Raw genomic sequence first — 6,926 nt, forward strand, 5'->3', positions numbered from 1 at the left:
ACTCAGGATATGTGGATTCATATGGAGGAAAGACATGACTGTAACACCTTGCAGCCTGACCTCTGGTTTGAGTATGGTTGTTTTCTCCCTTCCATCTTAAAACCAACTTCCTCATCTGCTAAAATACTGGGACAGAAACAGAATGATTCATTGTATACATTTATATCTCTCAGTTTTAAAGGCTAAGGCTAACAAAAATTTCAAAGTAATGTAAAACCTCAGGCTTCCGATCTTTAACCCATCTCTAATTTTAAGGTATTTAAGTGAGTCCTGGGTTACCCCATGTCTGCCTACCACACATTCTTCTGAACAGCTTTCCCAAGCACTATTACAGCAGACAGCGTACTGGAAGAAACTTTGCTTTCATCCCCTGCCACATTCTGGTTCTTAAGCACACAGGGCTGTGCAGCAGCTCTCATGAGAGCAGCACCTCACTGCTTTGGGGAAGGGAAGAGACTGAGTATGGGTCTCCCTAACCACAAACGTTTTGGTTCAACCTGAGTGCTGCACTCTAGAAGGCATTTGCATCCCTATCTCATAGGCTTCAGTGTTCACTGGGGCAGGTCAGAGCCTTGACACCACCAACAAAGATATTGGTCACCCCCTACATGGCTTTCCACACATTGAGCTTGCTTTCAGAATGGCACATGGGAGCTCTACACAGGAAAGACAACTCAGGCTCATCCTTAATACCAGTACAAGTCTTTTTTTCCCTACAAGTCTCCTGCATTGGACGCATGCCTACATGAACACCAGTGTTGTCACCACACTTAAACAAGACTGTCTGGTCCGTGAGCAGCACCAGTGGCTGATACTTCTTCACTGTCTTTCCATTTTTCCACCACTGCTTCAACCCCATCACTTTCCCCTCCATGTCTCATGTCAACAGAGTCATCATCACACACTGACAAGAGCAAGTAGGTTTGGAGAACAGGCGGCCAGGCATATATCATAGAGATACAGTTTCTGGGACCTTGCAAGGTTCCCCAGCTGGACTAGAGACATAAAGGTCAAAATCAAACCAGGATTATATCCTTCCAATCTTCAGGGTGTTTGAGGTCCAGGGTTTTGACCTGGCCTTTTGAAGAGAGAAGTGGCTAACCTGAGAACTCTTTGAAATGTTCTGTTTTATAAAAGACATCAGAAGCCTAAATGAAATAATGTCAGAAGGTTATTTTTCATGTCCGACTTCTCCACAGCTTACATTAAAAGATCATTACTGTGTTTGGATAACCTGTGCTGCAAAGCAAATCCAACTTTGAAAGGGAAAAATAGCCCCTAACTGCTCAGTCTCAAGAGCTGACAAATAGCAGTGACCACCACTAATTCCTTCACTCATTTCCCCAGCTTTGAAGGACAAGCTGTATTATCTGACAGCGTCTACTCAGTGTAAGGAATTATTTTGCCCTCCATATCTTTTGTTTCCTCTTGCTCTCATGCATGTCCCTCCCCTGGCTCTCTCAATCAGTTAAACATGATCACAGAATCCAGAGCCTGTTGATAGGCTGCAGGTGTGAAGATGCAATGAACTTCTGAAGCCACATCAAGTGAAGTTACTATGCTAGAAGAAAGAGAAAGAAGACATCTCTATGGGTTTGAGTGCATCTCAGAAGGAACTGTGCTAACGTCAAGCACTTGTAACCTGACTTAATGTATGTGTCACAAAGCAAAGCAGTCCCAGCTTTGAAAGTTTGGAAATTATTTTCAGGTCTGACAGGACTCTCAGGCTAAAACCTGGAGCTGAAGGATTTTAAAGCACATCTTAATCAAGATGACAATTTCCTTAAAAGGATGAGTCATTTTATGTCGTCACCAATAGTAAAGGAAGGACTTTTTTTTTTCTCATGTTTTTTAACAAGGGGAGAACCTATACTCTTTTTTTTCTGTGCATAACCTTTCTGTCCTGCTTCCAGTGTAAAATGCATGCTTAACTGCAGCTCATACAAGCTCAAAACCCAGCGTGCCCACGCGTTGTGGACAGCAAAAATGATGTGCTGAATTTTCTGAGCACAGTTTAAACCCGACTGAATTGTCCCTGCTGCAGGCTGTGCATCATGAAGCACATTTTGGCAGCTCTTAGTGCTGCTTTTCAACATCATTACAGACCCACAGATCACAGATACTCCAGAGAAGGGTAGTTAAGGGGGAGCAAGAAAGATGCCTGGGCATATGGTTAAACAAATCAGTCATCAATTCACTTGGAGAGTTTTCATTTCCATCACAGCAATCTGTTGGATCCCAGAACTGTTTTTACGTGGTTCATTAGACAGTAGCCTTTCTCGCTACTTGTTGGGTCAAGAGTCAAAATTGCTGTGTAATTGCAAACCTCCAAGCACAAGGCAAGAGGTTTTCAGTCCTGGAGGGTGTTGTCCAAAGGCAAAAGAAAACAGAAGGGAAAGATTATGTGTGAGCAGTTGAGCCCTACTGAGAAGGTGAAACAACAACAATAACAACAACAACAAAACCCCTGGGATTAGCTAAATCTTTTAGTGGAAAACAGGAGTCCTGTTGATAAACTGGCACTTACACCTCAGAAATGTGTGTGCTGGGGAAAGGAGCTCAAAGGATGGGTCAGAATTGAGCAGCAGAGAAGATTAAGCATCATATGAAGAAAAAAAAAAAAAAAAAAAAAAAAAAAGATGGTTGGACCTTTTTGAGCATTTAACTCCTTGGGTTAATTAAGCATGTGGCCATAGAAGCTATTAAAGAAGAGCAGTTCCCAACTTAATCAAAGTACATTACTGGAAATGATACTGAGAAACCTCACTAGAGAACTCAGCAAATATCAAGTCAAACTAAATAGCTCAGTTATGATTATTATTAATAATAAATCATGGCCACTGTTTCTTTTGTTTGCCAACAACTATCATAGTTTATGTCTCTGCACAAACCTAGAACACCATTTTATTACATTTCAGAGAGTGCATCCTCCTAAAATGATAATGTGTTAATAATCTATGCTGGGCTTTTTGGCAGGAACCAAAGAGCTCAAACAACTTGAAATAACATCAGCAAAAAATTATTTATTCCCCATCCCTAGTTGCAGAGAAAACAGAGGTTTTCTTGGCTCAGTTACTCCTCAATAGATTTCTGGTTTCAATTAAAACTTTGAGTCTGAGAAGTTTAAAAAAAAAAAGGAAGAAAGAAAGAAAAAAAAGCTGAAGCCAATAAGAGGTGGAAGAGAAGCCTCCATTCACTGTGTGTTTTTTCTTTCTTTTTTTTTTTTTTTTCTTTTTCTTTTTCTTTTTTTTTTTTTTTCTTTCCTTCCCTGTTTTTACATAACCCTTCCAAGCTAAAAGTCTAAAGTTAATGTACATGGGAGGGTTTTTCTCCTTTTGGCTACAGAGCAAATGGACAAAATAATAATAATAACAGTAATAATAATAATAATAATAATAGTAATATCTGTCCCTTCTGCAGAAGCATCAGATGATGGAGGAAAGCAGTCTGCCAGGGCTGAGTAAGAGAGAGGTGTCTGTAGAGCAGCCACTTGCACGTTTGCATTGAGAGGCATTTTCCCTGCCTGTGACAAGAGGTCCTAGACACTTGATTCTGCAGGTTTGTGATACTGCTTCCTAACATCAGGCGGACGATTATATCATTCTTGCAGCCTGCACCAAGTTATCCCTGGCTGCAGGGGCTGCCGAGTCAGTAAGTGCTACCGCCCGGCTCCAAAATATGCAACATGGGGGTGGATTTACCAGCGCTCCTACACCCCTGAAACCCTCCTGTCAACACCGACGGGATCATATTACTCTCCCTGACAGCAGAGGACTAGCGGGCTCAGCGATCCGCTCGCCTCGCACCCCCTTTGCTGGCTGACAGATGGACATATAAGGCAGCAGGGCTGCTCCCCCGGCCCCACTAGGGCCACCGTGGTCCGGCTGCTGCCGGAACACCTCTACCCGGAGCTGCGGTGCTTCTTTGCCCGGGGTACGCCCCGTGCAGCCCCACTTCTCCCTCTGCTTCTCTCCCGCGGGGACCCGAACCCCGGAGGGGGGGCACGGCAGCTTCTCCCCGCCAGCGAAGTGCCCTTTAAGCATCAGGCGTCGGGCCCGAGATTATCAGTGCCGTTTATTTGAAGCGGAAACGAATCGGAAATCCTTCTCTCAACTGGCTTTTTTAGACACATAAATACACGCAGGCAGGGGCAGGCGGCGCGGTGCGGAGCCCTGCGGGGATGGCCGGTGCCCGGCGTGATGCACACTCATACACTCATGCACACACACACGCGTCCACTGGGGAGCGGAGCGGGAGGCTTCCCCCGCCCCACTGGGGGGTCCTGATATCCCCCTGCCCGCCGGCGAGGAAGGGCTGCATGTGCGTGTTTGTGTGTGTGTGTGTGTGTGCGTGTAAGTCTGTGTGTGTGCCCGGGGGTGGGCAGCAAGCCTTGCGCCAGGGCTGGGGCTGACAATAGCCGCCCTCAGCTGCAGGCTGCATTTTGCCCCCCTTCCAACCCCCACCCCCCCCCCTCCGCCTCCCCCGGCTCAAACACACAAACACACACACACACACATACACACCGACAACACCCCGGGGACGTTCACGAACAGCCCAAAGCTCAACTCTCCGCTTCCACCCGCGGCGAGGAGAGGGGCCACTCTCCCGCAATCACGGCCTCGTTATTAACGCCGATTGATACCGCGCTTCGCTCCGCCGCCGAACAGGGGAGGGGTCCCGCATTCCTAATCCCTCTCCAGCCCCCAGCACTCCCATGCTCCCGCGAAGTGCCGCGTGTCCTTTTCAATGTCAAAAGCAGAGTGGGGCCACGGACGCCCGGGGGCACCGGAGCCCCACCACCTCCCCTCACCCAGCACCGAGCACCGGCCCGGCACACACACACACGCACACCCGTTCACACTCGCGCACACACACACACACACACGGATCCACAGAAGGTTACAGTGTTGCTCTCTAGCTCCACTTAACCTGCAATTTACGAACCGGGGGGGGGGGGAGGGGGGTATGGGGGGGTGGCTGCTCTCCCTGCTTTCCACATGCACACGCAGAGCTGCCACCTACCCCCGGTATCATCGGGGGAGCTCATACAGGCTAGCAAAGCGGGGTGGGGGGCAAAGAGGTATAAATACATTGTGCAAACTCCTTGCAAAAATAATAATAATAATAAATAAAATAAAAAATCGTAACCCCTTCCCAGCAGCGCCGCTGTACCCCCCCCCCCCCCCCCAAAAGACGCACATGCAATACACACACCCCCACCAGCCACAAAGCATGGGGAGGGAAGGAGTCTCGAGGAGAGGTCTCGCATGCATTGCACAGAGGAGAAATTACCCCGCTCCCCTCCCGCCCCCCCAAATAAATAAAGCCCCTTCCGCGCCATTACAAAGTCACAACACGAAAAAAAAGGAGACGACATTAACTTTTGCATGCAGAGGGGAAAAAGGTGGGGAGGGGGGAGAAGAGAGGAGGGTAAGACCCTCCTGCAAACCGTATCATCAAGACAGACCTTTCCTCGATGGCTCAGTTTTTTTGTTGGATTTTTTTTTTTTTTTTTTTTTTTTACTAACCCATATCCCCAAAACGGCAGTGGGGGCTTCTTAGCAGCGTCCTCTTCTTCTTCTTTCTTCCTCCTCCTCCTCCTCCTCCCTCGGATTCCCCCCTTCTTCTCTCTTCTCTTTTAGATCCCGGTTTCAATCCCTCGCCACAGCCCCCAAAGGTGCTTTTGCTTGTGTTGCGGCAAACCCATGGCGGTGTTCATCTGTCAGATTAGGGGAGCGCACGGCCGCGCAGCACACGCAGAGCGGAGAGGGAGGAGGGCGGGGGGAGGAGGGAAGGCACCCGGGGAGAGGGAGATGGACGGACAGACAGACGGATAGATAGCTCGGCAGATAAATGATAGATAGATAAATAGAGAGAGATAGAGCGAGAAGGGGGGAAAATGGCGTCTTGGAAGCCGGAATCCCGGAGTAAATCAAATTAACACGCAACACCCAGAGCAGTCCCGGCTAATTTTAGCAGGATCCAAAATAAAATGAAAAGGAAAAGGGGGGTGGGAAGAAGGAGAAAGGGGGGGAAGGGGAAGGGGGGGGGGGAAAGAACGAGGGGGGGTGGGGGGGAGGAGGAAAAAAAAAAGAGGGAGAGAAAAAATAAAAATAATAATAAAAAAATCAATGCACTGGGTAAAATCCTGGATTTGAAAATCGATGGAGCTTGTCTCTGTCTCTCTGTCTCTCTCGCTTTTCCTTCTCTCTCTCTCTCCTTTCTTTTTTTTTAATTTTTTTTTTTTAAGCGAGGGTTTTTTTCTTGCTTGCTTGCTTTCCTTTCTTTCTTTCTTTCTTTCTTTCTTTCTTTCTTTCTTTCTTTCTTTCTTTCTTTCTTTCTTTCTCTCTTTTTTTTTCTTTCTTTCTTTCTTTCTGTTTGTTGTTGTTGGTTGTTTGAGGGGCCTTTTGCAGGGGGGCGCGGGCGGGGAAGCGTTTTCGCTTTTGCTTTTCCCGGAGAGGAGTTTTAAGAGGAAAAAAAATAAAAAAAAAATTAAAAAAAAAAAAAATCACGAGAGAAAGAGAGAGAGAGAAAGAAAAGGAAAGAGCGAGCAGAAAAAAAAAAAATACAAAAAAATACCAAAAAAAAAAAAAAAAAAAAAAAAAAAAAAAAAAAAAAGCAAAACCCAAAACCCGCGACGAGAAAAAGGCTGCTTTGGCGGCGAGGAAGCTGTTCTCTTTATTCTGGCTCTCGTCTCCGGAGCGGGGCCCGTGCTGGTGCCGGAGCTCCGGCGGGCTGCGGGGCTGCGGCCGCCCGCTCCCCCCCTCCTCCGCGCTGCTCCGCGCCGCCCCGCGCCGCCCCACGCCGCTCCGCGCCGGGCCGCGCCGGAGGAGGGCAGGGGGAGGCGGGGGAGAAGCCCCGCTTTCCTAACGGGCGCGGGATCGGTGCTCGCACACACCCACCCACCTCTGCCCGCTCAGAGCTCG

At 47.9% G+C, this 6,926-nt stretch overlaps 1 protein-coding gene across 1 annotated transcript in view; it reads right to left on the bottom strand.

The window, feature by feature from the left end:
- The window catches only part of SETBP1 (SET binding protein 1), a 267,984-nt gene extending 261,980 nt beyond the window's left edge, over positions 1 to 6,004 (bottom strand). The window contains exon 1 of the mRNA XM_072359104.1: positions 5,529 to 6,004. The gene's annotated coding sequence lies outside the window, so the exon portion shown is untranslated. The remainder of the gene's footprint in view (positions 1 to 5,528) is intronic.
- Between the last annotated feature and the right edge of the window lie 922 nt (positions 6,005 to 6,926).

This window comes from Excalfactoria chinensis, chromosome Z (assembly GCF_039878825.1).
Source record: "Excalfactoria chinensis isolate bCotChi1 chromosome Z, bCotChi1.hap2, whole genome shotgun sequence".
Taxonomy (NCBI): domain Eukaryota; kingdom Metazoa; phylum Chordata; class Aves; order Galliformes; family Phasianidae; genus Excalfactoria; species Excalfactoria chinensis.